Source organism: Prionailurus bengalensis, chromosome D3 (genome assembly GCF_016509475.1).
Source record: "Prionailurus bengalensis isolate Pbe53 chromosome D3, Fcat_Pben_1.1_paternal_pri, whole genome shotgun sequence".
Taxonomy (NCBI): Eukaryota; Metazoa; Chordata; class Mammalia; order Carnivora; family Felidae; genus Prionailurus; species Prionailurus bengalensis.
In genome coordinates this window covers 29,015,124-29,032,034 of record NC_057356.1, presented here as the reverse complement: position 1 = coordinate 29,032,034, position 16,911 = coordinate 29,015,124, and positions in this window count along the sequence as shown.

Below are 16,911 nucleotides of genomic sequence, written 5' to 3'. Positions count from 1 at the left end.
AGAGGCTGCAGGGCCTGGCTCGGGCTCAGACCGGCTTCCTGCCGCCCATTCATTCCCGCCTCCTGGAGCTTCCCATCCTAACTGGCCTGGCCCTCCAATTCCTCACGCCTCCACCACCAGCCACCACCACCCCAAATGCTGCCAAAGGGCCAAATCCAGACACCTCAGAGCTCACGACCCCTTCTGGTGGCATTCAGCACAGGAAGCACAGGTGCACGATCTCTGGAGGCTCTGCTCTGCCTCCCGCGCCTCAGACTTGCCAACCCCTCAGGTGACATTGTTCCCAGGAGCCCATGCTGGCCCCACTGCCTTTCAAGACCAAATCCATCAGATACCGAGGCTTCACCCGGCCCCACCGCTGACCCCAGGTGGCTCACTCGGGCTCTGATTGCTCGGTATAGGTGACGTAGGACAGAGGCTCTGGAATTGGGAGGAACCTGTACTTCCCCTCTGATGTCGAAGAGTAGATCAGACCTTCTGCATGAGCAGCCTTCAGATGATACGTGACTCGGGTAGCTTTCACTTTAAAAACCTCGCTAGCTTTTTTTTTTTTTTTTTTTTTTTGGACTCTGCAAACCAGAATTCCTGGCATAAGTTTCTCAAACATCTAATGACCGAAATAGATCAAATTGTTTCCCAACCTCTCCTCTCCCCATCAAAAAGTCCTACTCCCTGGCACAAAAACAGACACATAGACCAATGGAATAGAATAGAAACCCCAGAACTAGACCCACAAACGTATGGCCAACTCATCTTTGATAAAGCAGGAAAGAACATCCAATGGAAAAAAGACAGCCTCTTTAACAAATGGTGCTGGGAGAACTGGACAGCAACATGCAGAAGGTTGAAACTAGACCACTTTCTCACACCATTCACAAAAATAAACTCAAAATGGATAAAGGACCTAAATGTGAGACAGGAAACCATCAAAACCTTAGAGGAGAAAGCAGGAAAAGACCTCTCTGACCTCAGCCGTAGCAATCTCTTACTCGACACATCCCCAAAGGCAAGGGAATTAAAAGCAAAAGTGAATTACTGGGACCTTATGAAGATCAAAAGCTTCTGCACAGCAAAGGAAACAACCAACAAAACTAAAAGGCAACCAACGGAATGGGAAAAGATATTCGCAAATGACATATCGGACAAAGGGCTAGTATCCAAAATCTATAAAGAGCTCACCAAACTCCACACCCGAAAAACAAATAACCCAGTGAAGAAATGGGCAGAAAACATGAATAGACACTTCTCTAAAGAAGACATCCGGATGGCCAACAGGCACATGAAAAGATGTTCAGCGTCGCTCCTTATCAGGGAAATACAAATCAAAACCACACTCAGGTATCACCTCACGCCAGTCAGAGTGGCCAAAATGAACAAATCAGGAGACTATAGATGCTGGAGAGGATGTGGAGAAACGGGAACCCTCTTGCACTGTTGGTGGGAATGCAAATTGGTGCAGCCGCTCTGGAAAGCAGTGTGGAGGTTCCTCAGAAAATTAAAAATAGACCTACCCTATGACCCAGCAATAGCACTGCTAGGAATTTATCCAAGGGATACAGGAGTACTGATGCATAGGGCCACTTGTACCCCAATGTTCATAGCAGCACTCTCAACAATAGCCAAATTATGGAAAGAGCCTAAATGTCCATCCACTGATGAATGGATAAAGAAATTGTGGTTTATATACACAATGGAATATTATGTGGCAATGAGAAAAAATGAAATATGGCCTTTTGTAGCAACGTGGATGGAACTGGAGAGTGTGATGTTAAGTGAAATAAGCCATACAGAGAAAGACAGATACCATATGGTTTCACTCTTATGTGGATCCTGAGAAACTTAACAGGAACCCATGGGGGAGGGGAAGGAAAAAAAAAAAAAAAGAGGTTAGAATGGGAGAGAGCCAAAGCATAAGAGACTGTTAAAAACTGAGAACAAACTGAGGGTTGATGGGGGGTGGGAGGGAGGAGAGGGTGGGTGATGGGTATTGAGGAGGGCACCTTTTGGGATGAGCACTGGGTGTTGTATGGAAACCAATTTGTCAATAAATTTCATAAAAAAAAAAAAAAAGTCCTACTCCCTCTCAACCAATATTCCAGCTGTGAGAACAGCCACTGACTTTAACATCCATGTGGGTCACTGCTGCCCCAAGAGGTCAGAAAAATGCAAAGAAGCCAGAGAAGGGAGCAAATGCCTTCCAGCCATAGAGTAAGGTGGGCCCTTGGGGGCGCCAAGCGCTTACTGCACCAGGCGGTAGGGGAAGGTGAAGTTGTCAGCCGTTCAACTGCTTTCACCGTCCCTTTTGGGTCTTCGCACCATTATACATCTGCAGCCACCTCCCTTAGCCTGCCTTTAGCTGTGTTCAGCTTCTGGAGAGCAGCCGCTTCAGGGAGAATTGGACCTATAGGACCTGCCACGCAGCACCTCCACCGCCTGAGTGCAGCAGACATGGCATCTCCCGGCATGCACTCAATGTATTTCTTGTGATGCTCAGGTGAAAAGCTCCCCAAACCATCTGCAGAACGGTGGACTTCCCACAATGAACGTCTGCATCTTCTGTTGTACAGAACACCATCCGGGAGGCTCTGAGTTTGTGCATCTGACGTCTTATTATTTAAGGGTCTATGTTCTAGGCAATGCAGTAAAGTGGGTGAAGCGAGCCTTCTGCCTGGGATGGCTTCAGACGGCCCGGAACTTGCTTCCTCCGCCCTCCCTCTCTGGGTGGAAGGAGCGCTGTTTTCCCCGCGCACAGCCTGGTGCCCACTGAGGAAGTGTACATTCTGCTCCTCAGGCCACGTCTCTGAAGGTCGGCTTGGCCTCCTTCCTTCCTCAGCAGCCGACTGCCACCCATCCTGGAAGACCGCCAGTCATCACTTCCTCTAAGAGACCTTGCCTCCTCCACTTCCCCTCCTCCTGGACTGGATTTCGTGCCCTCCTGTGCACTCATTGCCACCATTCAGCAAATAAAAGTAAAGAGGGATGTCTTATTTGCTTGGTGCTGGGCACTTCAAGGTGCTGAACAGAGGCTCCTGGCTGGCTCAGTCGGTGGAGCACATGACTTTTTTTTTTTTTATGTTTGTTTATTTTTGAGAGAGAGAGACAGACAGAGTGTAAGCGGGGGAGGGGCAGAGAGAGAGGGAGACACAGAATCCAAAGCAGGCTCCAGGCTCTGAGCTGTCAGCACGGAGCCCGATGTGGGGCTTGAACTCACGGACCACGAGATCACGACCTGAGCCGAAGTCAGGTCCTTAACCGACTGAGCCACCCAGGCGCCCTGAGCATGTGATTCTTAATCTCAGGGTCCTGAGTTCAAGTCCCGCATTGGACATGGAGCCTACTTAAAATAAAACAAAGTACTGAATAAATAAATACTTCTGAATGAATCTCCAGCTTGTGTGTTTGCTCCTTGAGGACAACTATCATATTTTACTCACCTTTCTAGCTCCGGCATCATGCAAGCACACAGCAGCTGCCCAATAAATACGATTGTTTGACAAATACTGTACCTATTATATACACATCCAGCCCCTAACACCTCAGGAATCACAATATGAATGCCTTGGATAAGTTAATTTGTACATGAGTAGAAAGGATTGAGGTCAGGGAAGGGGCTTTTCAGCCTAAGGTTGAACAAAAATCACTGGGGGAAAAACACAATCACTGCACTGGAAGGGTCCTGTCCAAAAACTTAGACCCGGAGAGAGGATCAAAGACCCAGATAGAGGAGCTGAAATTATAAAAGAGGAGAGCGGCGCCCGGGTGGCTCAGTCAGTTAAACATCGATCGGACTGTGGCTCAGGTCATGATCTCTTAGGTCGTCAGTTTGAGCCCCGCTTTGGGTGAGCCCTGCTTCTCTCTCTCTTTCTCTGTTCCTCGTGGGATTCTCTCTCTCCCTCTCTCTTTGTCCCTCACTCACTTGTACCCTCTCTCTCAAAAAAAAAAAAAAAAAACCTGTTAGGAGAAAACAGAGGAATAATCTTTATAACTTTGCATTAGTTAATAGTGTTTTAGGTATGACACCCAAAGTACAAATGCCAAAAGAAAAAATAGGGAGAGTGGATTTACTCATATCGTGGTGTATATGAGTGCTTCGTTCCTTTTTATGGCCAAATAATATTCCATTGTGTGGATATACTACATTTTATTTATCCATTCACCACTTGGTGGACACTTGGGTTATTTCTCCTTTGGGGCTATTTATTGTGAATAATGCTGCCATGAACATTTATGTATCCGTTTTGTATGGAACTATGTTTTTTATTTATTGTTGAGAGAGAGAGAGAGAAGGGGGGGGTGGGGGGGCAGGCAGAGAGAAGGGGACAGAGGATCCGAAGCGGTCTCCATGCTGACAGCAGAGAGCCCGATGTGGGGCTTGAACCCACGAACCACATGACCTGAGTCAAAGTAAAACGCGTAATTGACTGGGCCACCTAGGTGCCCCATTTATTTCTTCTTTTAATGTTTATTTTGTGTGAGAGAGAGAGAGAGAGTCAGGGGGAGGGACAGAGAGAGAAGGAGAGAGAGAATCCCAAGCAGGCTCTGCACTGTCAGCACAGAGCCCGATGTGGGACTCGAACCCACGAACTGTGAGATCATGACCTGAGCCAAAATCAAGAGCTGGACCCTTAACTGAGCCTCCCAGGCTCCCCTGGAACCTATATTTTCAATTCTCTTGGGTTATGTACCTAGGAGCAGAATTGCTGAGCCTTCTCTTTACTTTTTGAGGAATTGCCAAACACTGTTGCAACATTTTACATTCTCACCAGCGACGTGTGAGGGTTCCAGCTCTGTCTCGTATCACGAACTCTTATTAGTGTTTGTCTTTTTGGCGACAGCTATCCTGGTGACTGTGAAACGGTGTCTTATTGTGGTTTTGGTTTGCATTTCCCTGATTACTAACAGGTGCTGAGTATCTTTCCTTGTGCTTATTGGTCATTTGTGTATCTTCTTTGGAGAAATGTCTGTTGAAATCCTTCACCCATTTTTATTTTTATTTTTTTTATTATTTTTTGAATATGAAATTTATTGTCAGACTGGTTTCCATACAACACCCAGTGCTCATCCCAACAGGTGCCCTCCTCAATGCCCATCACCCCCTTTCCCCTCCCTCCCAGCCCCCATCAACCCTCAGTTTCTTCGCAGTATTTAAGAGTCTATTAGGTCTGCCTCCTTCTCTCTCTGTAACTTCTGCTTCCCCCTGCCACCCCCCCCCGTCTTCTGTTAAGTTTCTCAGGATCCGCATAAGAGTGAAAACATATGGTATCTGTCTTTCTCTGCCTGACTTATTTCACTTAGCATCACACTCTCCAGTTCCATCCACGTTGCTGCAAATGGCCATATTTCATTCTTTCTCATTGCCAAGCAGTATTCCATCGTGCATATAGACCACAACTTCTTTATCCATTCATCCATTTTTATTTTTTAAAAATGTTTATTTTTGAGAGAGAGAGAGCATGAGAGGAGGAGGGGCAGAGAGAGGGGGACAGAGAATTCCAAGAAGTCTCTGTGTTGATAGCAGACAGCCTGATGCAGGGCTTGAACTCACAAGCTGCGAGATCATGACCTGAGCCAAAGTCGGATGCTTAACCGACTGAGCCACCAAGGTGCCCTGGCTTTCACCCATTTTTAATTTGGATTATTAAATTTTTTATTATTGAATTGTAAGAACTCTTTGCATATTCTAGATGTAAGCACTTTATCAAATATGTGACTTGGAAATATTTTCTCCCATTCTGTAGATTGTCTTTTCATTTGGAAAGTGTCGTTTTTCAGTACAAAATATTTTTTAATTTTGAAAACATAGGCCCACACAAAAACAGATACACAAATGTTCATGGCAGCATTATTGACAATAGCCCCAAAGTAGAAATAACCCAAATGTCCACCACGTGATGAAGGGATAAACCAAATGCTGTATGCCCATGCAATGGAATACTATTTGGCCATAAAAAGGAACGAAGTATTTACAATATGAGTAAATTACAATTACTCATATTTACAATATGAGTAAATCTTTTTAAAAGCTATTTATTTGCTGGGTTGCTTGTTTATTTAGGAAACTCTATGCCCAGAATGGGGCTTGAACTCACAAACTCGAGATCAAGAGTCACATGTTCTACCGACTGAGCCAGCCAGGTGCCCAGGAGTAAATCTTGAGAACATTATATTAAGTGAAAGAAGCCATTTGCAAAAGATCACATATTGTGAATTCTATTGCTACGAAATGTCCAGAACAGGCAGACCTATGGAGACAGAAAGTAGATTCCTGGTTGCTTAGGACTGGGGCCAAGAGAGGCAATGAGGAGTGACCATTAATGGGTACAGGGTTTCTTTTAAAAGAACAAAAAGGTTCTAAAATTACCTTGTAGGGGTCCCTGGGTGGCTCAGCTGAAAGAGTGTTTGACTCTTGATCTTGGGGTCATGGATTTGAGCCCCATATTAGGTGTGGAGATTACTTAAAAACTAAAAAAGTTGTGTAAAGAAGTGTTACAATCAGGGGCACCTGGGTGACTCGGTTGGCTGAGCATCCGACTCTTAATTTCAGCTCAGGTCATGATCTCGTGGTTCATGGGATCAAGCCCTGCATTGCAGTGTCAGCGCGGAGCCTGCTTGGGATTCTCTCCCTCCCTCCCTCCCTCTCTCTCTCAATAAGTAAACTTAAAAAAAAAAAAAAAAAAAAAGAATCAGGGACTTCCGTGAGTGTGGGAAGAGTCAAAAGAACAGAGGTAATGGAAGCTATCTGCAAGAGCAAAGAAGCTCATGCTAAAGACCTCAGCCTGAAGCACCAAGGTGGGTGGGTCTCAAGATTCTCCAAGAAGCTTGTACACACCATCTCAGAATTCAGTGATGAAGGGGGTCGTGCTCCAGGAAGCCAGTGTGGATCTCTTGTTTACCCACATACTTGACTGTGACTGATTCACCTCCATCTTCCAAACCTCCTACAACTTTCTCTCTCTGGCTGGCTCTATCCCAAAACCCTAAGGGAAAGGGGATTCTGGAAAATAGAGTTCTCAGCCTTAAAAATGAATGGTGGTGGCGCCGGGTTAACCACAACCAGCCCAGCACAATCTACCCCTGGGTCAGCTCAGCTTTGCATCCAAACACCTCCTTTTCAACATTTAACTTCCAAGTAAAGGTATTCGGAGCACCATGCTTTCACATTGTATGATTCAGCTATCCTTCCGACAGCCGAACCGAAAGAAGAAACCCAAAGTTCCCCCTTACCCATCTCTGAATAAATGTGCCTTTGTTTCCTGATTCGGATTCTGCTATCCTGTAGCCTAATATTGAGTTACAGAAATAGCCATGATTTATACATTAATACTTCCTGGTAGCATGAGAATGAGAGAGGAGAAAAAGACAAGTATGAAGTACAAAAGTCCATATCAAAGTAAGACACAGGACATCTTTGGCCACAACTGTGCTCGCGGCTGTGATTGGTCACATGACAAGATGAGTGTTCTTCCACCACCCTTTCTCTTTGTCCCCAGCAAGCACCTCAGCCAGTCATATTGGGGGGGGGGTAATCTGGTGGGGTGACCTAGATCTTTATCCTTGAAAACAAATTTTTTTAATGTTTATTTATTTTTGGGAGAGAGAGCACGGGAGAAAGCGCACATGCGCTCAGCGGGGGAGGGGCACCGAGAGGAGGACAGAGGATCCAAAGTGACTCTGCGCTGACAGCAGAGAGCCCGAGAGCCCGAGAGCCCGATGTGGGGCTCGAACTCACGAACCACGAGAACATGACCTGAACTGAAGTTAGATGCTCAACCCACTGAACCACCCAGGTGCCCCTTTATTCTAGAAGTTTTTGTGATTTAAATGGTTCTGCCTGTTTTATTATTTATTTGTTTGTTTTTTATAAATTCAGTGTTTTCTGAAATATACTTTTTTAAAATATATAATTTATTGTCAAATTGGTTTCCATACAACACCCAGTGCTCATCCCAACAGGTGCCCTCCTCAATGCCCATCACCCACTTTCCCCTCTCCTCCACCCCCATCAACCCTCAGTTTGTTGTTGCTGTTTTAAAATTTTTTTTACATTGTATTTATTTTTGATAGAGAGACAATGCACAAGTGGGGGACGGGCAGAGAGAGACAGAGACACAGAATCCCAAGCAGGCTTCAGGCTCCAAGCTGTCAGCACAGAGCCCGACGTGGGGCTCGAACTCACAAACCACGAGATCATGACCTGAGCCCAAGTCTGACACTTAACTGACTGAGCCACCCAGGCGCCGCTGTTCTCAGTTTTTAAGTCTCTTATGGTTTGGCTCCTTCCCTCTCTGCAACCTTTTTTTTCCCCTTCCCCTCCCCACTGTCTTCTGTTAAGTTTCTCAGGATCCACATATGAGTGAAAACATACAGTATCTGTGTTTCTCTGTATGACTTATTTCAGTTAGCGTAACACTCTCCAGTTCCATCCATGTTGCTACAAATGGCCAGATTTCATTCTTTCTCATTGCCAAGTAATATTCCATTGTATACATAAACCACATCTTCTTTATCCATTCATCAGTTGATGGACTTCTGGGCTCTTTCCGTAATTTGGGTATTGTTGAAAGTGCGGCTATAAACACTGGGGTACGAGTGCCCCTATGCATCAGCACTCCTGTATCCCTTGGGTAAATTCCCAGCAGTGCTTATTTATTTTGCGCGCGCGCGAGAGAGAGTGTGCAGGCTCCCAGCGCAGAGCCCAATGAGGGACTAGAACCCCTGAACCGAAAGATCATGACCTGAGCCAAAACCAAGAATCGGACGCTTAACCGACTGAGCCACCCAGTCGCCCCTTAGTCCTGCCTGTTTTAGGTTGCTATAGTTTTCCGTCATTTTTACCACAGCATGTGGGAGCCCTACGTAAGATTACCAAGAGAATCTCCTGGGTTCCAGGTGTTCCTCCTTGCCCCCATTCTGGAGTAGCAAACCGATTTACGCTTGGTAATCAAGCCCAGCCACCCAACCGGTACAGCAACCCCCTTTTTGCCTGACAAAGTCACCAGGTGGCAGTCTCAGCTTCCTGTTCAGTGGAACCAGCATGTCCCTTGCCACCTGTGGCAACCAAGCAAGACCTCTAAGCCAGCAGAACCCGAAGCTGTGGGGGTGGGAAGTTGAAACTTTACTGGTAGGTCATTAGAATAGTAACAGTGAAACAAGCTCCTCCCACTTCTACCCCTTGATTCCTGAAGTCTTTGGATATCTTTGCCTCGGGGAAAGAAACTTCACTACACGTTAGTGGCTGCTTCAAAGCACGTCCCGCATCTCCCGGGACATTAGGGACATTACGCTAGCTCCACCAAGTGATTTCACCCAGCTGACACCAGAAGCAAATCTTCAAAAGGCCATTCCGCCATCCTTCAGGGTGATGGGAAATACAGCAGGACCGGTGAGTTCCAGACAGAGGCACTGACAATATCATGCTTTCGTGAGCCCACGGCCACACTTCGTTTGCTGTAAAATGAGGTAAAACCAAAACTAAAGATGTAGGATTACATCTTTAATAAATAAGAGAGGAGCTGAGAATAATAATGGGACTGTATTAGAATGTGGGATTGGTGATAGAAGTGAGTTAAACCCTCACTCATTAGAACAGGAAAGGAAGCCGGTGGGTGTGGCTCATTTTGGTAAATCAAGAAATAGTAAAGGTGCCCGGGTGGCTCAGTCGGTTAAGTGGCTGACTCTTGATTTCAGCTCAGGTCATGATCTCACAGTTCATGAGATCGAGCCCCACATTGGGCTCTGTGCTGACAGCATAGAGCCTGCTTAGGATTCTCTCTCTCTCTCTCTCTCTCTCTCTCTCTCTCAAAATAAATTAAAAAATCGTAGCAAAAGCACATCACCGAAAGCTATGGAGGTAACTACTGGAAAAAAGAGCCCCAGATATGTAGTATTCATGTCTGGGGCGTTGTGAATAGTGGCAGTGAAGAGACTGAAATCTTCCTGTAACAGTAGATTTTAAAAGATCTTCATTATCTTTTAATTTTATTAAAGGAATATATACATTTAAAAGGAAAAATGAGGGGCGCCTGGGTGGCGCAGTCGGTTAAGCGTCCGACTTCAGCCAGGTCACGATCTCGCGGTCCGTGAGTTCGAGCCCCGCGTCAGGCTCTGGGCTGATGGCTCAGAGCCTGGAGCCTGTTTCCGATTCTGTGTCTCCCTCTCTCTGCCCCTCCCCCGTTCATGCTCTGTCTCTCTCTGTCCCAAAAATAAATAAACGTTGAAAAAAAAAAATTAAAAAAAAAAAAAAGGAAAAATGATAAAATGAATATCCATCTGACTTGCCTGTCTCTTAAGGAAAGTATTCTTTTCCTATTATTTTTACATTTTTTAATGTTTATTTTGAGAGAGAGAGCACGCAAGCACCAGTCGGGGAGGGGCAGAGAGAAGGAGAGACAGAATCCCAAGTAGGCTCCACTCCATCAGCACAGAGCCCCATGTGGGGCTCAAACTCACTAACTGCAAGATCATGACCTGAACTGAGATCAACAGTCGTCAGACACTTAACCGACTGAGCCACCCAGGCACTATGGGAAAGTATTCTAGAAAACATCATCCATTCTACTCAATGTTTCCTATCCAAGCCACCAAAATGCTCAATCCCTCCATATGGGTCCCAAAGAAATTTGTTTCTGAAGAATGTACATATTTCCTTTGCGAGAGAATAAAAACTCTATTCCACAATGACTTTTCCTTTTGCCTTAATTGTCAAAAGACTGTAATGTTAAACAGTCAACTGTGATGTTGCTTCAGTAAGAAGTGATTTTTCTCAGGTTCCTGACACCATTTTTTTTTTTTTTTACATTTATTCATTTTTGAGAGCATGAGCAGGGGAGGGGCAGAGAGAGAGGGAGACACAGAATCTGAAGCAGGCTCCAGGCTCTGAGCTGTCAGCACAGAGCCCGACGCGGGGCTCGAACTCACGAACTGCAAGACCGTGACCTGAGCCGAAGTCGGATGTTCCACTGACTGAGCCACCCAGGCGCCCCTGTTACTGTTTTCTATTCATTGCTCTTTGTTTCTCTTTTTGTCTTCCACTCTTTTCCCACCTTGTCTGGCTTTAACTCAGACTTTTTTTTTTTTTTTAAGTTTGTTTATTTTTAAGTAATCTCTACGTGGGGCTTGAGCTCCCAATCCCAACAAGATTAGGAGTTGCATGCTCTTCTGACTGAGCCAGCCAGGCACCCCTTTAACTGAACCTTTTATATTATCCCATTTCTCTCTTCTCTTAGCATATCAATTATACTTTTGATTTAAAATTATTTTAAGTGTTTGCCCTTGAGTATACACTTACAGTGAATCCAAGTTCTCTTTAGAATAACACCATAGCACCTCACGGGAGTGCAGGACCTTAGAATATTTCTGATTTCTCCCTCCCATCTCTGATAACATTGCTGTCATTCACTTATTGATAAGCTATAATTACCAAATGCATTGTTGCTATGATGATGATTATTTTTTGCTATGGTTATTTTAAACAAACTGTTATCTGTAAGATTAATTAAGAATATGACGGGGCGCCTGGGTGGCTTAGTCGGTTAAACATCCAACTCTGGATTTTGGCTCAGGTCATGATCTCACGGTTTGTGAGTTTGAGCCCCACATGGGGCTCTGCGCTGACAGTGCAGAACCTGCTTGGGATTCTCTCTCTCCCCCCCTCTCTCTGCCCCTCCTGCACTTTTCTCTCCCTCTCTCTCAAAATAGATAAATAAACTTAAAAACAAGAATATGAAAAAGAAGGGGTGCCTGGCTGGTTCAGTCGGTGGAGCATGTGACTCTTTATCTTGGGGTTGTGAGTTCGAGCCCCACAATTTTTTTTAAGTTTTAAGAATATGAAACAGCAATTTTTTTTTACCGTCATTTATTCCTTCTCTAATGCTCTTTTCTTAATGTAGATCTTAGTGTCTGACCTATGTCATTTTTCTTCTTTCTGAAGAATTTCTTTTAACATTTCTCACAAAGCAGGGCTACTGGCAACGAAGTTCCTCAATTTTTGTTTGTCTGAGAAGGTCTTTATTATTTCTTCTTTACTTTTGAAGGAAAATGTAGCTAGATACAGTACTCTAAGTTTGTGGCTTTTTTCTTTCAACATGAATATCTTTCTTCACTCTCTTGCTTGCGTGGTTTCTGAGGAGAAATGCGATGTGATTCTATCTTTACTTCTTACTATGAAAGCCCTTTTTCTTTTTTCCTCCTCTGGTTTCTTTCCAGATTTTCTCTTTGTCTTTAATTTTCTCCAGTGAGAATGTGATATGCCCAGGAGGAGATTTTTTGTGTGTGTTTCTCCTGCCTGGTGTTCCCTGAGCTTCCTGGATCTGTGATTTGTTGTCTTTCGTTAATTTTTGAAATTATCAGTCGTTATTGCTGTAAATATTTTTTGTTCCTTTCTCTCTTCTCCTTCCGGTCTTCTCACTCTACATACGTTACACCTTTTGAAACAGTCACAGGATTTGTGGATATTCTGTTCTGTCATTTTCATTCATCCTTCTCTTCATATTTCAGTTTTGGAAGTTTCTCTTGACGTAACTTCAAGCTCATTGATTCTTTCCTTGGCCTCGCCCAGTCGGCTGATAAGCCCATCAAAGGCATTCTTCACTTGTGTTACAGCGTTCTTGATTTCACACATTTCCTTTACCTTCTTAGAGTTTACATCTCTTTGCTTACATTATCCATCAATTCTTTCATATTGTCCACTTTTTCCATTAGAGCCATTAGCATAGTCATCATAGTTGTTTAAAATTCCCAATCTGATGGGGCGCCTGGGTGGCTCAGTCAGTTGAAGTCTGACTGTTGATTACAGCTCAGGTCATGATTCCAGGGTCACGGGATCAAGCCCTGTGTCAGGCTCCTCGCTAAGCATGGAGCCTGGTTAAGATCCTCTCTTTCTCCTTCTGCCCCTCTCCCCTGCTTGCACTCTCTTTCTCTCTTTAAAATAAAAAATAAAATAAAATAAGATGTGAAAAAATAAAAATTTCAATTCAATAATTCCAACATCTCTCCAGATCCAAGTCTAGCTCTGATGCTTGTTCTGTCTCTTCAAACTATGTGGGGGTTTTTGTGTGTGTGTGTGTGTCTTTTAGTATATCTTGTAATTTTTTTTTTTAGGTTTATTTATTTTGAGAGAGAGCGAGCCAGCTGGGGAGGGGCAGAGAGAGAGAGAGAGAGAGGGAGATAGAGGATCCAAAGGAGGCTCTGTGCTGACAGCAGAGAGCCCAGTGTGGGGCTTGAACTCATGGACTGTGAGATCATGGCTTGAGCCGAAGTTGGACACTTGACTGGCTGAGCCACCCAGGCACCTCATAGTATGCCTTGTAATTTTTTGTTGAAATTTGGATATGATGTGCTGTGAAGAAGCAACTGAGGTAAACAGGCCTGTAGCATGAGATTTTGTTTATCTTGCCAGGGTTTAGTCCATGTTTATTGCTTGTTGCAGCCATAGGTGTCAGAGGCAAAATATTCCTCCGGTGCCCTCAATTTGTCTTCCTTGTTGTCTTTGGGTTTTCCTAGAAACTTATTATTGTTTTTTTTTTAAAGTAGACTTCATGCCCAGCATGGGACCCAATGTAGGGCTTGAACTCATGAACCTGAGATCAAGACCTAAGCTGAGATCAAGAGTCAGATGCTTAACCAACTTAGCCACACAGATGCCCCTAGACACTTCTTAAATTAGTTCTGAGATGGGCAATTCTTTCGCTTGTATCCCATTTTTACACAGGCCCCCACTGATGGGGTAGAAAGGTGTGGAGAGAGGGGAAGGCTAGACGCAGCTAGAGTTAGGTATTTCTTTTCCTCCAGGTCTGTTAGGCTCTATTAAAATCCCAGCCGGTTTGGCATTTGGGGCTGTCTTAGTTTGTTTTGAGGGAAATCCCTGAAGAACAGAAAGCTCTGGGCAATACTTCAAAATGGCTGCCTCACCCTCTTCCTGTTGGGACCACAAGGGGATTTTTTCCATCTTTCTTCCTCATGAGAATCTGGTAGGGCTCCTGGAGGTTAAACTCACAAAGGTGCGGGCCCCTTAAGATTGGACCTCTGCCCCCTGAACTCTTTAACCCTTGTCTACACTGGCCACACCAGCAATTCATCCGTTACAGTTTAGCTTTTCCTCGCCTGGTAGTGGTTCAGACAGAGATTGATGCTCCAGTGGGTTGTGATTCTCTGTCTCTCCAATTTGGGGGCAGCCGTTTGTCCTGTGATCTCAGTTCTCTGATGGATCTAAGAAGAGTTCATTGATTTTTCAGCTTGTCAGCGACTTTCTCTTTTGTGCGGATGGCAGCGATGATTGCCAAGGCTGGACCAGGAAACCAGAAATCCAGGTACATTTGTAGTTGCAGGATTTCCTTTTTTTTCCCTTTCATTTTTAACGCTTTATCAATCATTTTTTTTCTATGATTCCACTCACTATGGCCATCTTTTTCTGTAGGTTTTAATCATATTCATTATAAAATACTTTTTCTGTAACTTTTCTTATCTAGTATTATTTGCAGATCTATTTCCATTGACTGAATCTGGATTTTTTTTTTTCTCGTGACTCAGTCACATTTGTCTGTTTCTTGGCATGTCTGGTATTTTTTATTGTATAGCAGACATCATGGATGACAGGACACAGAGATTCTGGGTTCCGTTATAATTCTCTGAAGAGTGTTGAGTTTTGTTCTCCAGGGGGGTGAATTATTGGAACGTCACCAAAACCTTGTGGAGGCTGGGCTTTTAAGTTTTATGAGGGTGGGTATTTTCTGATTTTGCCCTTAGTTCTAAGGCAAATCTCTTATTTCTAGAACACAGTCTTTATTACCAAGGTGTGATCCTTTTGGGGGTTAAAAGAAAAAACTGAGGCGTTTACCAAGCTGCTCTGTCAGACTCCAAATTCTGTCTCCCCTGGAGCTAGCAGCAAATGAATCTCTTCTCAGCTTTTGGCCTTCCAGCTCTTTCTCTTTCCCTGGAATCCCTGGAATTCTGTGGGCAGTTCAGGCCAGCCACATATTTGAAGTTTATTGCTTTCAACTCCTCACTTGCAGAGGCTCCAAACTTCACTGTGTTGCCCCCTCAGTTTCCAGCTGCACTGTCCTTCCCAAATTCCATCCTCTGCCTTCTGCAACCAATAGGACTGTGGCTTCCTGTTTGAGGTCTGGCTGACCAGAAGAGAGAGCTCAGGGAAAAAGCAGCTCTTCTTTTTAAAAATAGTTTTATTTATTTATTTTGAGAGAAAGAGAGCATGCAAGCGGAGGAGGAGCAGAGAGAGAGGAGAGAGGGAGAGAGAGAGAGACAGACAGGGAGAGAGAGAGACCCAATCAGGCTCCTTGCTCTCAGCGCAGAGCTTGACACGGGTCTCCATCTCACAGTTGTGACTTGAGCCAGACTCAAGAGTTGGGTACTTAACCAACTGAACCACCCAGGCGCCCCAAGCAGCTCTTCTTTCAAGAGCTGCCTTCGTCCACTTTGCTTTTTGTTCTTCTCCGTTGTTTCCAGGTGGCTGTTTCATATATTCTGTCCACATTTCATAAAGCAGAAAGTCCTCTACCTTTGGATTTTTGAATATGTAATCCATATCATCTATTCCAGAAGCGAACTATTAAAATAAACAAGCATAGACAATTGGACAGTAAGACCTATGGAAAGGCGGACGATTATCTGACCTTAATTCAGAGGATGCCTTTCAAAGTCAGGGTGTACGAGCTCAGGCAAACTTGACGCAGGCCCCACCCCCACCAGCAGCGTGGTCTCTCGGGCATCACAGACGGCGCCCCGCCGCACGCCCCGCCCCCCTCGCCCGCGCGCGCCCGTTTCCATGGCGACGCGGCACCAGGCCGGGGCACTCGAGCCACCAAGTGGGAGTGCAGCGACGGCAGAGGCGGCGGCAGAGGCGGCGGCAGAGGCGGCGACAGCGGCGACATGAGGGCGGGGGTGGCGGCGGCCGGGCAGCGGCCCCCCAGCTCGGGGATCCCGGGCTCCCGGGGCACGTCGCGCCTGCGCCCGCCCGCCATCCTCCAGGCCGCGCAGCACAGCACGCAGGTTGGGCTCATCGAGGCGCAGAAGCGGGTCGTGGACCTGGAGAAGAGCCTGCAGTTCCTGCAGCAGCAGCACTCGGAGACACTGGTCAAGCTCCACGAGGAGATCGAGCACCTCAAGCGGGAGAACAAGGGTGAGTCCGGGCGCCGCGGCCGCGAGTGAGGCGTCTTCCGCGGCTGGGGCCCGAGGGAGAGGCAGACCTGCCGCTCCCGGGTGCCTCCAGTACCGAAACACTCGTGGACTCTAGAACACGAGGTTTAGAAACCCTTAAACAGGGTATAAGGAGGACACAGGGCAGCAAGCCCCACCCTGGGTCCTGCTACGTGGGTCTCGCACTCCCTGCCGCCTCCGCACCCCCTGCCGCCTCCGCACCCCCTGCCGCCTCCGCACCCCCTGCCGCCTCCGCACCCCCGGGCCCCAAACCTGGGTCTTCGTGGGCGGGGTCGACGGGGCCGCCCCACGGTCTGGTGGGGTGGTCTGGCTGTGCAGCGTTTCCCACATTAAGCCGGGTCGCAGTCTCCTCTCTAGGCAAGTCGGGCCCGCCTGTTCTAAAAAACTTTTATGGAAGTAAAAAGTGCGAGTGTACAGCTCAGTGATTTTCACAAACTAAACACAGATCGAGAGCCGACTTGCCATTCCCATCCAGCCCCTCCTTGGACACCTCCCCCTGCCCCCGCGTCTCCTCAGGGCAGGTCCTTCCTAACTTTGCCCCGCTGGTGGCTCCTCACCGCCATGGGCCAGGCCTGAAGCAGAACTTAAGGCCTATCACGGTGGGACACTGCTGTCCTCTCTCTTCTCCCTTATGCTCTAGTTGGAACTCCTCCCCCCACATTCTTAGCCCTGTCTCAGTTTCTCCCCACCTTTCTCCTGTTGCCTTTACCTGAAGGGCTGTTAGATCAAGGGATCACCATG